The sequence below is a fragment of the Capsicum annuum genome, unplaced genomic scaffold (assembly GCF_002878395.1).
Source record: "Capsicum annuum cultivar UCD-10X-F1 unplaced genomic scaffold, UCD10Xv1.1 ctg4558, whole genome shotgun sequence".
NCBI classification, from domain to species: Eukaryota; Viridiplantae; Streptophyta; class Magnoliopsida; order Solanales; family Solanaceae; genus Capsicum; species Capsicum annuum.
In genome coordinates, this window is record NW_025853087.1 from 372,948 (window position 1) to 393,930 (window position 20,983).

Sequence of the window (20,983 nt, forward strand, 5' to 3'; positions counted from 1 at the left end):
TCAATTGACTAAACTTCAACATTTTCAAGTACCTAAACTTCAATATTTTCAACTCATTAAGTCACCTACCAAGTCACCAAACTAAACCACATTCAAAACAAAAATTCACCTTTAAAGTACCTACACTTTATCAATTTCAAGTGACTAAGTCACCTACTAAGTCACCACACTTAACTACGTTCAAAACAAAAATTCACATTTCAAGTACCTAAACTTCAACATTTTCTACTCACTAAGTCATCACCCAAGTAACCAAACTAAACCACATTCATTTCAAAAATTCACCTTTAAAGTACCTACACTTTATCAATTTCAAGTGACTAAGTCACCTACCAAGTCACCAAACTAAACCACATTCAAAACAAAAACACCTACCAAGTTACCAAACTAAACCACATTCAAAACAAAAAATTCACATTTAAAGTACCTATACTTTATCAATTTTAAGTGACTAAGTCACCTACCAAGTCACCAAACTTAACTATATTCAAACCAAAAATTCACATTTCAAGTACTTAAACTTCAACATTTTCAACTTACTAACTCATCACCCAAGTCACCAAACTAAACCACATTTATTTCAAAAATTCACCTTTAAAGTATCTACACTTTATCAATTTCAAGTGACTAAGTTACCTACCAAGTCACCAAACTTAACTACATTCAAAACAAAATTTCACATTTCAAGTACCTAAACTTCAACTTTGCCAACTCACTAAGTCATCACCCAAGTCACCAAACTAAACCACATTCATTTAAAAAATTCACCTTTAAAGTATCTACACTTAGTAAAGTTCAAATCACTAAGTCACCTACCAAGTCATCAAACTAAACTACATTCTATGTTTTCATTCTTCATAATTCTCCTTAATTCATCAAAATTTTTCCCCAACTGACATTTAAGTACAAGATTACCAGTTACTTTATCATGGCTAACCATCGGCATTGCAACTCAAAACCTATCGGTACTAATGGTTTTGATAGAATCATGTTGGGATTTCAATATTATTTCATGCCCCATTGGTGAGAAGAAGTTATCACTTTCCTCGGCTTCATTTTGCCTCGACTGAGATTGTTTAGGAAGTTTCTCAAAATCTATATGTACTCTTGCCATTTTTATTGGGTGGTCAGAAGTTGATCCACTTTCAATTTCTTTTCTTTTGGGAGACATCTTTTAACTACAAATAATAGAAAAATATAAAATACATTGCATTTGATGTCTGCATAATTTATGTTAAAAAAAGGTAAGACAAATTTCAATAAATTATTCTACGCCACATTACAAAAAAAAAAACTCCAATAGATAACCTATCAGTTGGAACAGATGGGAAATCTATTTGAAGACCTATTTAATATCTCCCAATAGATATCCCATCTGTTGCAACAGATGGACCACCAATACCACAACAAATGCCATCGCTAATGCCACCAAGACCACCTCCAATGCCACCAATACCAACAGCAAGACCACCGGCATTACCACCAAAAACACAAATACTGACATCAACAACAACATCCACCAATAACACCACAAACACCATCTAACAAAACCACAACAGTCAATAAAACATTGAGACAAAAACTTGGGTTTTCTCGGGTGCTTCCTACTTTTTGAGCATCAAAACACAAAATTGTTAACCCATTCTCGAAGATAATACAACTAAAAGTCTTCTTTTTCATCATTAAATAAAAAGCCCTAATTTTTAGAATAAAGAACAAATGTAGAAATTTTCTTAAACTCTGTTACCTACAAAGACAGATAAAATAATGGATACAAGCGAGAATAAAGTCAAAAATAACAGCTATGTGGTCAGAAATAGGAAGAAAATCAATTTGTTTTAAAGGGTTGAGCAATATGTTGAGTAGTTTTTGTCTATATTGTTGAGAGAGAGAGAGAAAGGAGAAATAACTTGAGATTTGAAATGAGGAAAAGTTCTTCCCGCAAATGGATGATTTGTATGGATTGATTTATAATTTTGGAAAAGAATGACATGTTTTGAAACTGTTAATTTGGTATGAATTAATCTTAATTAATTTTTAAAAATTCAAAAGATATAGTTTTTAAAATATTAAGTTTATGAGAGCTCATTTCAACTCAGAGTGATCGATTAACGACTCGTGTCAGGATGAACACAATGCTAACACCATGCAATTGCAACAACTCAATTGAAGTTGTTGTTGACTCTATGAGCTCATTCATTCATCCCTAGTTCCACATAAATCAATTTAGATACTATTAATCTTAACATTAAGTTAATGAGAGCTTATTTCAACTCAAAATGATCGATCGACGACTCAGGTCGGGATGAATGCAATACTAACACCATGTAATTACAATGAATCAATTGAAGTTGTTATTGACCCTATGACCTCATTCATTCATCCCTGGTTCTACCTAAATCAATTTAGGTACTATTAATATTAACATTAAGTTAATGAGAGCTCATTTCAACTCAAAGTAATTGATCGACGACCCGGGTCAGGATGAATGCAATACCAACACCAATTGTAAAGACTCAATTAAAGTTGTAGTTGACCCTATGAACTCATTCATTTATCCCTATTTCCACCTAAATCAATTTAGGTACTATTAATCTTAACATTAAGTTAATAAGAGCTCATTTCAACTCAGAGTGATCGATCGACGACTTAGGTCGGGATGAACGCAATGCCAACACCGTCTAATTGCAACGACTCAATTAAAGTTGTTGTTGACCCTATAAGTTCTTCATTCATCCCTAGTTCTAACTAAATCATTTTAGGTAATCTTAATATTAAGTTAATGAGAGCTCATTTCAACTCAGAGTGATTAATCGACGACTCGGGTCGGAATGAACCCAATACCAACACCAATTGTAAAGACGCAATTGAAGTTGTTGTTGACCCTTTAAACTCATTCATTCATCCCTATTTCTACCTAAATCAATTTAGGTACTATTAATCTTAACATTAACTTAACGAGAGCTCATTTTAACTCAGAGTGATTGATCGACGACTCAGGTTGGGATGAGCGCAATGCCAATACTATGCAATTGCAATGACTTAATTGAAGTTGTTGTTGACCCTATGATCTTATTAATTCATCCCTAGATCCACCTAAATTAATTTAGGTACTATTAATCTTAACTTAAGTTAATGAGAGCTCATTTCAACTCAGAGTGATCGATCGACGACCCGAGTCGGGATAAACTCAATACCAACACCAATTTCAAAGACTCAATTAAAGTTATAGTTAAACCTATGAACTCATTCATTTATCCCTAGTTCCACATAAATCAATTGTAATAAAATCTGTTGGAACAAACGATTGAGCTGTTGGAAATTTCTAATAGATATTCATATTTTTTGCAATAGATGACATATCTTATTTAATTATCATATAAACATTTGCATCTGTTGCGACAGATTACTGAGCTATTGAAAATTTTCAAACAGATATTGATATCTATTGTAACAGATGATATATTTGATTTAATTATCAAATAGACATTTGTATCTGTCGTCACAGATGACTGGGCTATTGTGATATTTAAAAAAATATTGATATTTATTTTAACAGATGACATATCTGATTTCCTTATCAAATGGAAATTTGTATCTATGAGTTGTTAGGATTTTTAAACAGATATTTGTATCTGTGGTAACAGATGACTGTGCTGTTGGGATTTTTAAATAGATATTGCTATCTGTTGCAATAAATGACATATCTGTTTGAAAATCTTTTTTCTTTCAATTTTAAAGCTTTCTGTCTGAGTAGATAAAGTAGTAAGTACTACCAAATGCGGTAAAAATGAAGAGTTTCTTTTTCTTGGATAACACAAAAATGTATTCATTGAGTAGTCTTATCTTGTCTTTTTAATGTCACTAGTCTTCCTCGTGCCCCTCAAATTATTAATGAATATTGAAAAACTCACGTCTAGGTACACAATACATCTAGAATTATCTTATCTCTCCTCAGCTTTAGCCCTAAATTTATTTTATTCATCTCTCATCTTTTTCTTTCTTTCCTCTTTAGGTTAGGGTTATCACAACCTTTTTTTCTCTCTTTTCTCTTCTTTTTATCATAAAGATCCTTTTGAATCTAAACCAATCCATATCTTTCCTCAACTGAAATTGTTGTTTTGATCCATTTTTGACATTAAGGTATGGTTCACTATTGCTCTTTCATTCTCATCTTCTTCTTTGCAAGTTAAATCTATTTTTTTTATTTAATTACCATTTACCTATATCATATTTATTTAAAAAATTTGAAGGAACTTTTAAGTGTTGAATAAACGAACCAAGAATTTTTATTACATATGCAAAAAAAGTATTCTGTTGGGAGAAGTTTAAAAGCCTTGTTGGCAATATCATTTTTTGTATGTATTTTGTTTGTTTCTTTGTTGTTTATGTTGTTATTAATGTTGTTGGTGGGGGTTGGCGTTGTTGGAACTTGTGGTGTGGTATTTTTAATGGTGTTGTAACAAAGGATGTTGCTTCTTTGTTGTTGATAATGCTGTTGATGGCATTGGAATAACTGTTGTTTATTTGTTGTTGATAATTTTTATTTTTTATTTCTTTGTAGTTTATGTTGTTGTTGATGTTACAACAGATGGGGCAACTGTTGGAATAAATCAAACCACCAACAAGGCTGGTTTGATGTATTCCAATAGACTCCACATCTGTTGCAATAGACACCACATCTGTTGCATCAGACTCCACATCTATTGTAATAGACTCCACATCTGATGCAACAAACTCCACATCTAATGCAACAAACTCTACATCTATTACAATAGATGGATAATGTTCTTTTCTATGACATCAATTTTTTTTCCTCTTCTTTGTAGATATAAGGAACTGAAAGTTGATCAACTTTTTTCCGATCATTTCAAGAGGATGCAATAAAGATGGGTTTGGAGGAATAAGCTCCATGCAGATGGACCCATTTCATAAGTTGGAGATATGTATTACTGATAATGATATTGTGGAAACATACATAGAGTACACTAATTTTATGAATTCTGTTTTTACCAATTAATCATAGATTATTCAAACAAGATACCTGTAATTTTACAGTTAAGTTTGGTATGTCTGAACTGATAAGGCTGAGGGACCATGAATATGGTTTTGATACCTTGTTAAGATTTAATGTCGGTTGTTGCTCATGTTTATTTGCCAAGCATTGTGAAGTGATCTAGTTTTGGTGTCATTGTAAAGAGATTTAATAGCGATTGGACTAACTTTTAGGGTACATTGGACTCTGAGAAGGCCTTCAAAGCCTAGCACTGCATCTAACAAGAATGAAAAACCAATATAGTTATTACCCTAGCCCAAATTTATGTGGTTGGGTCGGTTGGGGTGATGATTAAATGCCAGAAGGTGCGGTAGGAGAATGCCTTCGAAGGAAAATGAGTGGCTGATGAAAGACTATATCATCTGAGAGATAATTGAAGAGAATACATAGGGTAGAAAGTAACTTCTAGCGAATTTAGCCGATGAAATTATCTTAAAACATGAGAAATCTATATCAAGTGCAAATATAAAAGTGTATTCGGTAATGAAAAATCCTTTTGTTGTGTCTCTAAGAGAAAAATAGTGCAGATGGTCACTTTGCTAGGGAGCTGCGACTAGGTAGCGTGGTCGGGATTATCACTTAGATAGAAAATAACAGAAGACCAAGAAAGTCACCTTAAGGGCATCAAGGGTTGAAATGTTGTACCATAAGTCTAGAAAACTTTCACCAACAACAACTGTAGTTAAAGTAAGGAATCTAAGTGAAGGTGGCCATTTTAGAATTTTAAATTGCATTCCATGCCTTCTTGTTTGTGGTTCTGATTAGGTCCACTACTGTTGAACTGATCAGAACCACAAACGAAATTGAAAGGCAAATTGAGTGTCATTACTTCCTTATCAATATGGTTATAATTGATTGTGTTTTATAGCCTCAACATGCTTTCAACATATCTTGGAGAAGATTAGAGACTTGCTCTAGTATGTGAATTTTGATAATTTTCAAGTTTGCCTCCAGCTTGCTGATTCTGTATTAAAACTGGTCGTTGCCTCTTTGAATTTGGTATAGAGTTCCTGATCTTTTTTGTGCTCGATGAGGAACACCATCTTCGAAGTTGTGGCATTCTAGAAGCCCTTCAGAACAATTTCTTCTGAAGCCTTAAAGGATACATATAGGGTTGCTGTGTATGTTTTTAGGCCATAATGTTTTGATACACACTCAAGATGTGGTCCCAACCATTGAATAACTCACTTTTATCGAGCGTTGCTCAATGCATCTTGCTCAACCAACCTTCAATGAATTTGATAAATTAATAAGCAATGAGTTATGTAATGTTTGATCTAAATCAACTCTACCAAGCCTATCAAATATTACGTAACCAGGCTCATTACCCTATCAAAAAACATTGCTCGAGTTAGTGCACAAATCAAATAAGATCAATCTCTCAACAGTTCTGCTGATCGTTCTTCTCCAATATAGATGACAAGATATTCGCCATGCAAAAGTTTACACCGTTGCTAGAAATACTTGCCAGGGTGCAAGTTTTCAGAAGGCATCAACAGTAATCTTTAAATATCAAGTGATATTAAGAGATTCCTATTCATGCCTTCCCAACACTTTCGCTACGGCAAGAATTTATGCTAATGACAAGATAGACACCATGCAAAAGTCTACACCGTCAGCAGAAATGCTTTCCACAGCGAAAGTCTTCAGAAGTCATGACTAGTAATCTCTCAACATCAAGCAATTCTTGTATGAAAGGCTTCAAAAGGCATTCAAAAATAAGGAAGTGTTCATGAATAACTACACATCATTACCATCAACAACCTCACCAGATTCACTCCTAGTTCAAAAGAAAAGGAAGAAATATTTTCATTTGCATTCAAATTAAGAATGCAAATAAAAATATTTTTGTCTTTTCTTTTGAACTAGCAGTGTATATAGTGAGGTTTTTGATGTTGAAATTATGTGTAGTCATTGCTGAAAACTTTCTTCTTTTCGAATGTTTTCTGAAGACTTTCGTACAAGACTTCCTTGATGTTGAGAGATTACTAGTCATGACTTCTGAAGACTTTCGCTATGGCAAGCATTTCTGCTGATGGTGTAGACTTTTGCATGGAAAATATCTTGTCATAAGTAGAGATTCTTGCCAGAGCGAAAGTCTTGATAAGGCATGACTAGTAATGTCTCAATATCACTTGGTATTGAGAGATAACTATTGATGCCTTCAGAAGACCTTTCACTGTGGCAAGTATTTTTGCTGACGGTGTAGACTTTTGCATGATAGATATCTTGTCATTTATAATTGGAGAAGAGTGATCAATAGAAAGGCTGAGAGATTGAGCTCATTTAATTTTTGCACTAACTCAGGCAAAGTTTTTTGATAGGGTAATGAGCCTGGAGTTACGTAACATTTGATAGGCTTGGTAGAGTCGGTTTAGATCAAACGTTACGTAACTCCTTGCTTATTAAATTATCAAATACTTTAAAGGATGGTTCAGAAAGTCGCATTGAGCAACGCACGATAAAAGTGATTTGTTCAATGGTCGGGACCACTACTTGAGTGTGTATCAATATATTTTGACCTAAAACAAACACAACGACCCTTCATGTATCCTTTAAGGCTTCTGAAGAGAGTGTTCTGAAGGCCTTCTTTAATCCCACAACTTTAAAGGTAGTGTTCCTGATTTAGCTCACAAGAGACCAAAAACCCTATACCAACTTCAAAGATGGCAATGACCAGCTTGAATACAAAATCAGCAAGCTCGAGGCAAGCTTGAAAATTATCGGGATTCACATACTACAACAAGCCTCTGATCTTCTCCAAGAAATATTGAAAGTATGCTAAGGCAAGAAAACATAATAAATTAATCCATATTGCTAAGTAAGTAATTATACTCAATTTTTCTTTCAATCTCAGTTGTAGTTCCGATCAGGACAATAGCACTGGACCTAATCAAGACCACAAACAAGAAGGCATGGGATGCAATTTAAAATTCAAAAATTGTCGCCTTTGCTTAGATTTCTTACTTTAACTGCAGTTGCTATTGCCGCAATTTTTCTAGACTTACTGTACATCATTTCAACCCTCGATGCCCGTAAGGATGCTTTCTTAGTCTACTGCTATTTTCTATCTAGGTGATAATCCCGACCATGCTACCTAGACGCTGCTCCCTAGCAAAGTGTCCATCTGCATTATTTTTCTTTCAGAGATCAAACAAATGAATTTACATTACCAGATACATGATATACCCAAATTACACCTCTCTTACGAGAGAGTAAACGGTCGCTGTCAAATATAGAACCCAACTAGGTTGGGTGTTGAATCTCACAGGGAATACCGTGTTCACTAAGTATTGTGATTGTTATCAAACTGTTGATCAAAGGTTCCTGAATAAAAGGGGATTTGATTTATGGATTATAGTCTAGATAATTGTAACAAAGTTGTTCCAACTAATGATTCCTTTTGCAAGTAGTAATTCAATGATATTAAACAAACTATAGTTATAGTTACCGATATGCTTCAACAACTAGGGTTGTGAATCACTTTAGAGTTCCAATTAATAACTTCAATTGCGAGAGTAGTTGAATCCTATTGTTTACCCACTAGTTTATCAACCTAAATGGATAGTTTATCCTTTAATTCTCTCAAACTTAAAGAATGGATTGATTATCCAATTATTTTCTCATGTAAGTCAATCCTATTAAGGCATTTGCCATTAATCCAAAGGTTAAAGCCTTTAGATTCCATATAAACCCTTTATTTTGCCAACAAACACTTTTCTATTCGAACAAGTGATATTCTTGGGCCCACCTTTAAAGTTTGAAACAAAGAAAAGTCATTAAAATAAAGAAGTGTTTATGCAATGTCAATTACCCATGGAACTCAATTAGAATAATAACCAAAATTAGTTATTAGGATCAAGGCTCCCATAACCCTAGTTATGGGAGCTTAGCCACACATCTCTATAGAAGAAAGAGAAAAGTCCTATTATTCATAAATAAAATTAGAATTCACTTACAAAAGTTACAAGGATTAGATCTTTAGTCTTCAGTAGAAATGGAATGATTAGATCCACAAGTTTTGCTTGATTCACAGAATACTACATTACAGGGTTTCAAAGATAGAAAACTAAGGCAATACTATCCAAGATATAAGAAATAAAGCCCTCACTGGGTATTTATATGCTCCCAGGTACAAAATATTTAAAATTTAAACTTATAAAAAGCTGCATCCAAGTTGACAGCCTGACTGATGGCCCGTCGGAGGCCTGACGGTCCATCACACGGGTCGTCATTTGATGTCCAAAAATTCCAGGTTCTATTCAGTTTTGACGGTTAGGTTGGCGGACCGTTGCTGGACTGACGGTCCATCGCCTTGGCCGTCGCTGGGTCTTCTGAAATTTGAAATTCTGGTTAAGCCTGACAGCCAAATTGGCGATTTGTTGAAAGTCTGATCGTCCGTGACTTGGACCATCACAGAGGTCACTCAGGTTCCACCTTTCTATTTTGTGTTGACAGTCAACCCGGTGGTCCATCGAATGACTGATGATTCACCAGTTTGCTCGTTAGAGGTCCTTTTATGCTATTTTTTCTAAGTTTTGTTTGTGGTTTACTCCTTAACCTAAAAACACTCAAACCCAATATTAAATACAACTTTAGTTGCTTAAAAACACATAATTTTCCAAAGAAAAAGATACAAAATTGCAACACCCCAAATCTGGTACCCGAGACGTTACACGATGCACATGACCCCAAAGAACCAAAAGCTAACCCATGACTGATATCTTTAATTGAGCACTGAAAATATACTGTAATATGCGAAAACATCAACTGAATGGCCATAAGGTTCAAAACTGAATGAACACTTGATAAACAATGTTTGAAAATGGTATAACAATACCAAAGCAAATCTGAAATAACTGTCTAACATGCTATAGTCTGAAAGACTCTAAACTATCTGAATAAGAAGTTGATGGGACAGGTCCCCAACTAACTCTGATAAATAAACTAAACTGAAAGCTAAAATAGTAATGTAATCATTATGTGCTCAAATAATAAGGACTAACAGCTAACTCTGACTGCTGAACTGGGATGCTACAGATGATCTAGAGCTCATACTTCTAAACCTATGGTATAAGACACCATAGCGTAAATGCATCAGTACTTTGAATGTACTGGTATGCAAGTGAGGTAGGCTGAATGCAAATGGTTCATATGCATGAAAAATACTAACTGACTGACTAACATGAACGTGAGAATACATGCATGACTGCGTAACTATAACTGAGATTGTGATAGGACTGGATACTGAGTCTACTTATATTAACCCCTAAGTAACTGATAAGTGAGAAAGACTGATACTATATTACTGAATACTGAGGGTCTGATACTATGTTACTGATATATGAATAACTATTTTTGACAGTTCTAATTATGAAGAACTGGTCTGGTTGACTGTATCTGACAGTCCTAAAGTTGAATACTGATAACATGAGTTCTGAGAACTGATATAACTGATAAAATGAGTGACTGTATCTGACAGTCCTGAATTTGATGGAACTAGCTGAGTTTTAACTGTATCTAAATTTGACTGTATCTGAAAAGACTGAAATCTGAAGAACTATCTGAGTTCTTTTACTGAGACTAAGATTGAGACTGTGGGAGGTAATCATTTAACTGACATGCCCCAGGACTAAACTGGTGAGGTCCAACCTATAACCCCAGCTGGAAGGGTATCAATATCGTGCCACGGGTAAAGACCTACTGTGAGTATACCCTCTCTGACAGGGAGCTCTTCTATCAACCCCTCCAGGTAGGTAACCCAAATGAGATGTATATATGTCCATAAATGCGTAGGGTTCATCTCAACCTACGCTGGCTACGTAGTTCTGTAACTTAGGGATTGCTTCTAGGGATCTCAATCCTATCTAGTGGGTGAGTCCTCATCCCTAAGCTTGTGCTGAATCCTACTCTCATCTGAAAGACACTGAACTGATTAATTGAGCTGAACTAATTAACTGAACTAAACTAATTAGCTGAACTGAACTAATACTAGTGGTATTATTTACCGAAGCTAAACTAAATTTACTGAGTTTCATTGGCTGACGGAATGTACTGAGTTCTGAGGACTGATTGAGAATACTAAAGTTACTGAGATTGACTGGGAATACTGAGGTTACAGAGATTACTGGTACTGAGATCATTGAGATTACTGAACTACTGAGATTTCCTAAGTCACATGACTGACTAAGTTCTATGGATTGTAGCTTGACTGAAGAGATCATGAAAAACATGACATAGATCTAGGCACACAGCTAAATGTTCGGGTACAAGTACCCCCAGGACTCGATGGAAAGAAATTGATGCAACATGACTTACTCAAACACATGACCAACAACACAATTCATAATTCATATATTGAAGCACCTCATCAAATATTTGATATGCATAAACTTGTAAATAAATGGGGATTTCATAATATCATGCTAGTTGGGCACTTTTCCTTCATATAGGCATTCAATCAAACACATGGTAGGATAAATATATGTAAACAACATTGTAGAACAATTAAACATCATGGTTCAATTCTAATTTCATCATTATAGGGTTTAATCGTAAGTACACATGAATATACATCTATACTAATCAATTCTACATAAAATTGATCACCCAACATGGTTTAGAATTCAATTAATCATTCTCAACATGAACAAAACAAACCCAACATGAAACCCATAAAGAAATCCATAAACTTGAAGTTGGAAAAGAGATTCTTGGATGGAAAGAGTCCATGAATAAACACTATGCATACCTTAACTTGTGATTCTACGAAGATTTACGGAGAGATTCTTGAAATTTGACGATGAATTCCCTTGGAATTGAACCTTCTATGAAAACCCTAGGGCTTGTTCTCGAGAGTTTTTGAGAGTAATTGAGTATAAGCTACTGAATTATGGCCAAATCTCGTGTTATAAGGCTTATATAGGGTGGGAAATTGATCCTTTTAACCTTAGGACACATATTTAATTTCTGAGAAAATTTTTTGATTTTTTCATCCTTGGCGCAACGCGCCACTATCACGCCAAGTCACTGGAACTGGACAATCAGGAATCTGTATAGTGGTGCGACGCGGAGCTATCGCGTTGCCACCTTGTTTGAGACCTAGAATTTTCATGCGACGTGCCACAATTGTGGAGCAACACTGGAAATTGACAATTGCCATTTGAGCTATCTCCGCAACACGCTGAAGTCTCAGGTGATACACTATCTCACTAAAAAGGCTCTAACTCTTCACCCAGGTGTCGTATTTGGGCGAATTTGGTATTGATGGAAAGCTTATTGAATTTCCCACATGACACTAAGTGAAAATCTTGAAAATACCATGTGTACAAAAGTAGATTCATCTTTCAAAGATAGATTCTAACATTCTTGGGGAAACTTTTCAAGTTAGGATAAGTACGGGGTATTACAATATCTCCCCTTGAGAACATTCATCCTCGAATCAGACTGAGTGAGAGGGAAAGAATACAAACTAACGTACATACTAAACATGACTGGATGGAACATGATTTCATGACTGACATGACTGGTGGCTGAATATATCATACTAAACATGCATGTTTGATGCATGACTGATAAGATGAATTCATGCCTATCTGATCCATGGATAATTGACTTATGAATACATTACTGAATGTTCTGATGAACTGAATTTCTCATAGTGAGAATGCATTTCTGATGCATGATTACATAACTGAACTGGTATATGAATGCATGACTGAATATGCAAGAGTACTTAGTACCAAGTTTGTAATGGGGATCTGAGCATGAACTTAATACCAAGTTTGTAATGGTAGTTTTAACATGGAATTGAGTAAGTTTAAGAAAGCTGTTATGTGACTGAAAGGCACTGATGACCCCATGATTATGCTAGAAGTATGCATGAACCGGGACCTGAGAACATGACTGAGGCTGAAACATGGCATATATACTAAATTTCGTGAACTGATACGAGCCCTTAAATACATAGATCATGAATGAGATTTAAACTTGAGAGTGAACTTATGAGTATACCTTACTTCAAAATGGATTCATTTCATGAGAAAAGAATGGGACACTTATGTTTTAAAGATTCGGGGGATCATATCATATCTCCTCCTTGGGATACTAGATCCCTCTAGGAATACTATCTTGGCTGAGCTACTGCAAAAAACTGAGGCGATGCACAAGACACCTAGGAAATTTGTCATAACTAATTATCTGTGATCTAAGACTGAGGCACGATACATGAACTGATATGATCTTGCACCTATCTGATTGGTTTATCTTAGAATGATTACATCCTTTCATGAGATTTTAGCTAGAGCACATAGCTGGGGATATGGAAACCAAACTGTACGAATTTGTCTATATAAGACAGCTGGGTAAGAAGATCATAACTTGATTGAGATACGGTAAGATGAGTTGAGGACTACTAACACCATTTAAGATGAAATCACTAAGCCTATTGCACTGCAACTAAGACTCCTGAAAAGATTCACGTGGGTGCTGAGCACGAATGCATAACCGTACTGACTTATCTAATTAACTGAAGAACTGATAGCTGAATACTAAGTCTGCAGGATGGAATTGTACTTTTTCTTAAATAATTGGATTGCAAATACAGAGCATTATGCATAGGAGATAAGGACTGACTGAGTAACACGAGGTAACTGGGCATGGATTTATGAAAAATGTATTACCTCAAGAATGCTAGGCTAAGAATCTAATATGAATGGAAATATTCTATAAACTGAGGTATTGAGATACCACTGACTGAGTAATCGATAACTATAACTTTGTCAAGCTATCCTGAAACTGGACTGAATTTCTGATAACTGACGTTTAGACTAGTGTAGAAGTATTCGATTTTGTGACTGAATGCTGATTACTGAAACTGAACACTGAAACTATAACTGAGATGGTAACTAAATTTGGATAGATGGATGATGAGGAATGATATAGATCAAGGATCTGAATGTATACTCACACTCTATACTTTTCCCCAACTTATAAATACAACCTCTTGCTAGCCACTTACTTGCACGCTACTACAATATTCAAGCCTATCATCTTAACTGCACCTTCGTGTAAAGCAAGCATGAAACAATCTCCTCTTAACAAGAATGATTTACTCTGTATCTTTTAAGCAATTGCCAATTACTAACTATTTTCATAGAGAGAGCTCATTGAAGGGTTAAATCAGGAGGACCTGAAGCATGAATAGATACTGACTAAACTTGACACTTGAACTGAAGCCTAAGGAATAGAATATCAATAACATGGATTTACCAAAATGGTTTGAATTGAGGATATACATGACATTTCTAAGTTTGGCTGCTCACTAGAATTAGAGCATGAGTCAAGTGGACGGAGCATACTGTAAAACATGACATGAGTATGTAGGTCACGAGTTGCATAACCTGAGTCTGAAATTTTTGAATTTGTGAGACATGATTTGTAACACTGAGGGAGATGGAACTCAATCCTTATGCTGGGAACTGAAAGCACACACAATATGTGGAAATTGTGTGAAAGTAGGTTGTGTTCATGGAACTAATTCATACTGTGGGGTAAACTGGGACCCCTTATAGTGGGAACGGAAATCGTACATAATTTATGGAAAAATGCATAAGCATGATTCGTTACCATAGAGTTGACACGCAAGGCCTGAGTGGATTTGGTGATAGCTGAAGTGCAAAACTCTACACTAAGATAAGGATGGGTCAGGAATCATTTTCCCTTACTACTTTCTAAATATACTGGCACTACCACTGGAATCTGGGAGCGTGAAATGGGTCTCTCGATCTATCATCTCCCCCTTGGCTTTAAGCCATCATCATAAGTCTGTAAATACTTTACTAAACTCTGAACTGGACCGCAATCATCATCATATACTTACACTCTATTTGACACATGTTTAACTTACTAAACACATCATCTGGTTCTATTTCTTTATATACTACTAATATCACAGCCACACCTTCAAGCCTAATGTCATGTCAATAAACTTAAATTCTTGCTCGCACTGTTCAATCCTACTGATTTACTTTGGTACAACTATCCCCATAAATACATAATTTGTTCAATCTAGATCATGTTATCCCAACTTTATTACTGCTAAACTCCTGAGTTCATGCTTCTAACTCTAGGTCATATGCTATCATAGAATTCAAAGAAGGGATCTGATGAAATATGAGTTCTCATGATCATGAATAAGAGTTGTACAACTCTAGAACATAACTGAACTGATGGGATACTTTTGATTTTGTGTGTAATCCCATAACTAACTATAGCGTCTTTCTGAGAAAGCCTTATCTCTAGGACTCGAGCTTCACTACTTCTGTTACCTTGAAAGTAAGGAAAAGTTGACATACGTAAAGCATGATGAGAATCTACAAGAGTTTCTTAAGGAACCTTTCTATAACACGATCTGAGACATAAAAAAAGGGAAACTGTTTCTAAAACATCTCATAGCCTCCTGCAAATAAGTGTGGTGCACAACACACGCATGTATAAGACTCTACTAGATACGACTTTCAAACTTTCTAGGATACTATTGAACCTAGGCTCTGATACCAAGTTTGTAACACCCCAAATCATGTACCCGAGATATTATACGGTGCTTATGACCCCATAGGACCATAAGTTAACCCATAACTGATATCTGTAACTAAGCACTGAAAAATATACTGTAAATATATGGAAACATGGACTGAATGGCCATAAGGTTCAAAACTGAATGAATATTTGGTAAACAATGTCTGAAAATGATATAACAACACCAAAACAAATCTGAAATAACTGTCTAACATGCTATAGTCGAAAATTCTCTAAATTGTATGAATAAGGAGTTGATGGGACAGGTCCCCAACTAACTCCAACAACTGAATTAAACTGAAAGCTAAAATAGTAATGTAATCATCATGTCCTCGAAGGATGCGGACTCACAACTGACTCTGACTACTGAACTGGGATGCTACTGATGCTCTAAAGCTCATACTTCTAAACCTATGGTATAAGACACCATAGCACAAATGTGTCAGTTCTTTGAATATACTGGTATGCAAGTGAGGTAGGCTGAATACAAATGGTTTATATGCATGAACAATACTAACTGACTGACTAATATGAACGTGAGAATACATGCATGACTGTGTAACTATAACTGAGATTGTGATAGGACTGGATACTGGGTCTACTAATATTGACACCTGAGTCGCTGAAAAGTGAGAAAGACTGATACTGTATTACTAAATACTGAGGGTATGAGACTATGTTACTTATACATGAATAACTGTTTTTGATAGTTCTGATTATGAATAACTAGTTTGGTTGATTGTATCTGACAGTCTTAAAGCTGAATACTGATAACATAAGTTCTGAGAACTGATATAACTAATAACACGAGTAACTGTAACTGAGAATCCTAAATCTGATGGAACTAGCGTTCTAAACTGTATCTGACAGTCCTGAAATCTGAAGAATTATCTGAGTTCTTTTACTATGACTGAGACTGAGACTGAGACTGTAGGAGGTAATCATCTAACCGACATACCCCAGAACTGAACTGGTGGGGTCCAACCTGTAACCCCAACTGGAAGGGTGTCAATACCGTGCCACGGGTAAAGACCTGATGTGAGTATACCCTCTCTGACAGGGAGCTCTTCCGTCAATCCCTCCTGGTAGGTAATCCAAATGAGATGTATATATGTCCCTAAATGCATAGGGTGCATCTCAACCTACGCTGGCTACGTAGTTCTTGAACTTAGGGATTGCTACCAGGGATCTTAGTCCTAACTAGCGGGTGAGTCCCCATCCCTAGGCTCGCTCGATGCTGAATCCTACTCCCATATGAAAGACACTGGACTGATTAATTGAGCTGAACTGATTAACTGAACTAAACTAATTAGCTGAACTGAACTGATACTAGTGGTATTGTTTAGTGGAGCTAAACTAAATTTACTGAGTTTCGTTGACTGATGGAATGTACTGAGTTCCGAGGATTGACTGAGAATACTAAAGTTACTAATATTGACTTAGAATACTGAGGTTACTGAGATTACTGAGTACTGAGATCACTGAGATTACTGAGATTTCTGAGATTTCCTGAGTCATATGATTGACTAAGTTCTATGGATCGTAGCTTGACTGAGGAGATTATGAAAAACATGACATGGCTCTAGGCACACAGCTAAATGTTCGGGTATAAGTACCCCCAGGACTCAATGGAAAAAAATTGACATAACATGACTTACTTGAACACATGACCAACAACACAATTCATAATTAATATATTGAAGAACTTGATCAAACATGTGATATGCATAAACTTGTACATAAATGGGAATTTCATAATATCATACTAGTTGGGTACTTTTCCTCCATATAGGCATTCAATCAAACACATGGGAGGTATAATATATGTAAACAACATTGTACAATAATTAGACATCATGGTTCAATTCTAATTTCATTATTATAGGGTTTAATCGTAAGTTCACATGAATATACATCTATACTAATCAATGCCACATAAAATTAATCACCCAACATAGATTAGAATTCAATTAATCATTCTCAACATGAACAAAACAAACCCAACATGAAACTCATAAAGAAATCCATAAACTTGAAGTTGGAAAAGAGATTCTTGGGCTTCATGGACGAAAAAAATCCATGAATGAACACTATGCATACCTTAGCTTGTGATTCTACAAAGACTGGCAGAGAGATTCTTGAAATTTGATGGTGAATTCTCTTGGAATTGAACCTTCTATAAAAATCCCAGGGCTTGTTCTTGAGAGCTTTTGAGAGTAATTGAGTATAAGTTGCTGAATTATGGCCAAATCTCGTGTTATAAGGCTTATATAGGGTGGGAAATTGACCTTTTTAACCCTAGGACACGTATTTAATTTTTGATAAAATTTTCCAATTTTCATCCTTGGCGTGACGCGCCACTATCGTGCCAAGTCACTGGAACTGGACAATTGGGAATATGCTTGGTGGTGCGACACGAAGCTATTATGTTGCCACCTTGTTTGAGACCTGGAATCTTGCCGCGATGCGCCACTATCGCGGAGTAACACTGGAAATTGACAATTTCCATTTGAGCTATCTTCGCGACACATTGAAGGCTCAGGTGATACACTGTCTTACTAAAAAGGCTCTAACTCTTCACCCGGGTGTTAGATTTGGGCGAATTTGGTATCGATGGAAAGCTTATTGAATTTCCCAGATGAAAAAAAAAGAAAATCTTGGAAATACCATGTGTACAAAAGTAGATTCATCTTTCAAAGATAGCTTCTAACATTCTTGGGGAAACTTTTCAAGCTAGGAAAAGTACGGGGTATTACAAAAATATTCTTCTAAAAGCCGGAACATCAATACCCTCAACTTAAGGTAATTAATTTTCCTCATTCAACTTAGCACCACATTACAAATATGAACAATACAATGACAGGCAATCAACTACTAAACTAGACTTAGTACAAGTATTCACTTGCCGGTTCACATATATGTGCTCAACACATTAGGATCTACAACCCGCATTGATTCAATATCCACACATACACAATCATGGACATCATATCCTAAAGCTAGCAAGACTAAGTAAAACTCAAGTTGCCCTCACCACAATGAAATCCACCACTCATTATCTTTTGTGGACGCAATCTAAACTCTCACACTCAATAAAGAAGTTACAAGCATAGTCTACGTGCCCATAGGTTTTCCCTTACCATCTAACGGTCTCTTATAGTTGATTCGCCAAGATCAAGCAGGTCTTTTTCAGGTTTGTAATGAGGCTTCGGGCTAGATAAGGATAAATTTTGGCAAAAGTGACTTAATATTTAGACATATTCTTACTCACCCAATCTACTATTTTACCAGCTCATTTACAACTTTTATTATTCAGCCTCACTTTAACATACCTTTTTTTTACAAGTATCAGCCACCCTCAACTTATACTAATGCAATCAGTTAAGGTGCAAAATATCTTGAATAGATTAGGGCCAAATGCTTTTAAAACTAAGTTCTAAACCAACTTTCCATTAGATGCTCAACATCTTGACAATATCTACCCTCAACTTAGGTGTTTTGCCTGAGTTAAGATGCACAATGTCCAATATTGGGCCAGGGCTAGAGTTAGGTACTAAAACCCTAAAGAGAGTTAATTTGGGTTATTGGTGAATAAGAAAACTACTACAAGCTTAAAAAGGGTTCAAATGCGGAAAAATCTTTTTGGTGGGGTTAATTATTTTGGCTAAATGGACTAAATGTATAAGGATGCTTGCTATCCTACCCTATTGAATCAACTACAAGACAACCTCAATGAACTTGGAAAGTTTTAGGCACTATACTATACAAGAACTACAGACAAATCCTCACACACACAGAGGCAACTGAATTAAACTTATTCTACTGCTCTAAGGATTTCCATCACATGATTTATACACATCTCACGTATTAATGTCAGTTACAGAATCACTGAAGGTTTCTCACATATGTCAAATGACTAGAGTAAATAATCACACATATATACTCATTGCCTTATGCCAACATCACTCATGATTCATATATACAACAAGATGCAAAAATAAAAGACACTTTTATTTTATACATAGACATAACAAATGGAACTTTGGAAAAGAAAAATACAATCCTAACCATAATCCTAAACATGCCGATTCTACTAGATAGCACATGGGAGGAAAAGACATCGGAAACATAACCCCTCATGGTATAAGGACACCCCCCCCACACACATAATAATACATGTCTTGTCCTCAAATGCATAAAATTTTAAGTACAGAGGAGGGGAAATACTTGTAATGCTTCTTATTCATCTGAGGTGTCTGTGAAATATGGTGAGTCTCTAGTGTCCTCACCTATTGCAATGTTGACCCCCATGGTGGTGGGGGTACTCATAAACTCTCCTTCCAAAATTGAAGGTACCACATCCCGGACTGGGTCTGAAGTCGGCCCCCTAACTGGGGCAGAGCTGGTAGACACTCCAACCACTTTATTATACTTTATTCCTTCTTATCTCTTTATCTCTCCTTGATCTTTTCAAGGCTTTCTTCAGATCATAATGCTCTCGCTCCTCCAGCATCATTGCCTCTCTCCTTTTTCTTTTTTCAGCTTTTCTTTGCACGTTCATCTGCCTATTGCTTTGCCTTTTCTTTTAATGGTCTTCCCATAAGATTAATAATGCCTTAATATTCATCACTCATTACCAAGACTGGATCAAAAATAGGTTGTTGTAGCTGCCTGCTCTTTAATTCTTCAATATCTGCTTGTGCTTTCTTAAACTCTGCCATAAACTTAGCCAAGTCTGGTATGAACATTGAATCCAACTTTTTGTTGATTCACTCGTCCATTTGATCCATCCGTATCTGAATGTCTTAGAAAGGATGGATTACCTCAGCTACAGTCCTATCAATAAAAGGCTTAAATTCTGTAGCCCACGTGTCTAGCTAGTTCTTGAATTCCTTTTGCAATTTTATAGACTTGGCAAAGTTTTCCTGCATCAACCTAGATTCTGTAAATTCTTCCCCACCCATTTGTAGTATCGATTCTAACCTTGTAGAGGCACTTGTGTAAAGCCCCAATTTTTTGAACTGGAATGCTACACGATGCTCACGACCCCGAAGGACCACAAGCTAACCCATGAATGATATTTGTACCTGTATACTCCATAATATAACATGAAGATATGGAAAAATATGTACTGAAAGGCCATAAGGTTTGAATCTAAAATAATAACAATGTCTGAAGACGGTATAATAATACCAAAACAAATCTGAAGTAACTATCTGACATGCTATAGTCTGGAAAGCCTCTAACTTTCTGAATAAGGAGTTGATAGGACAAATACCCAACTAAATCCATCTAGCAACTGAACCAAAATAGTAAATGAAGCAATAATCATATCGTCATCGAAGGAGA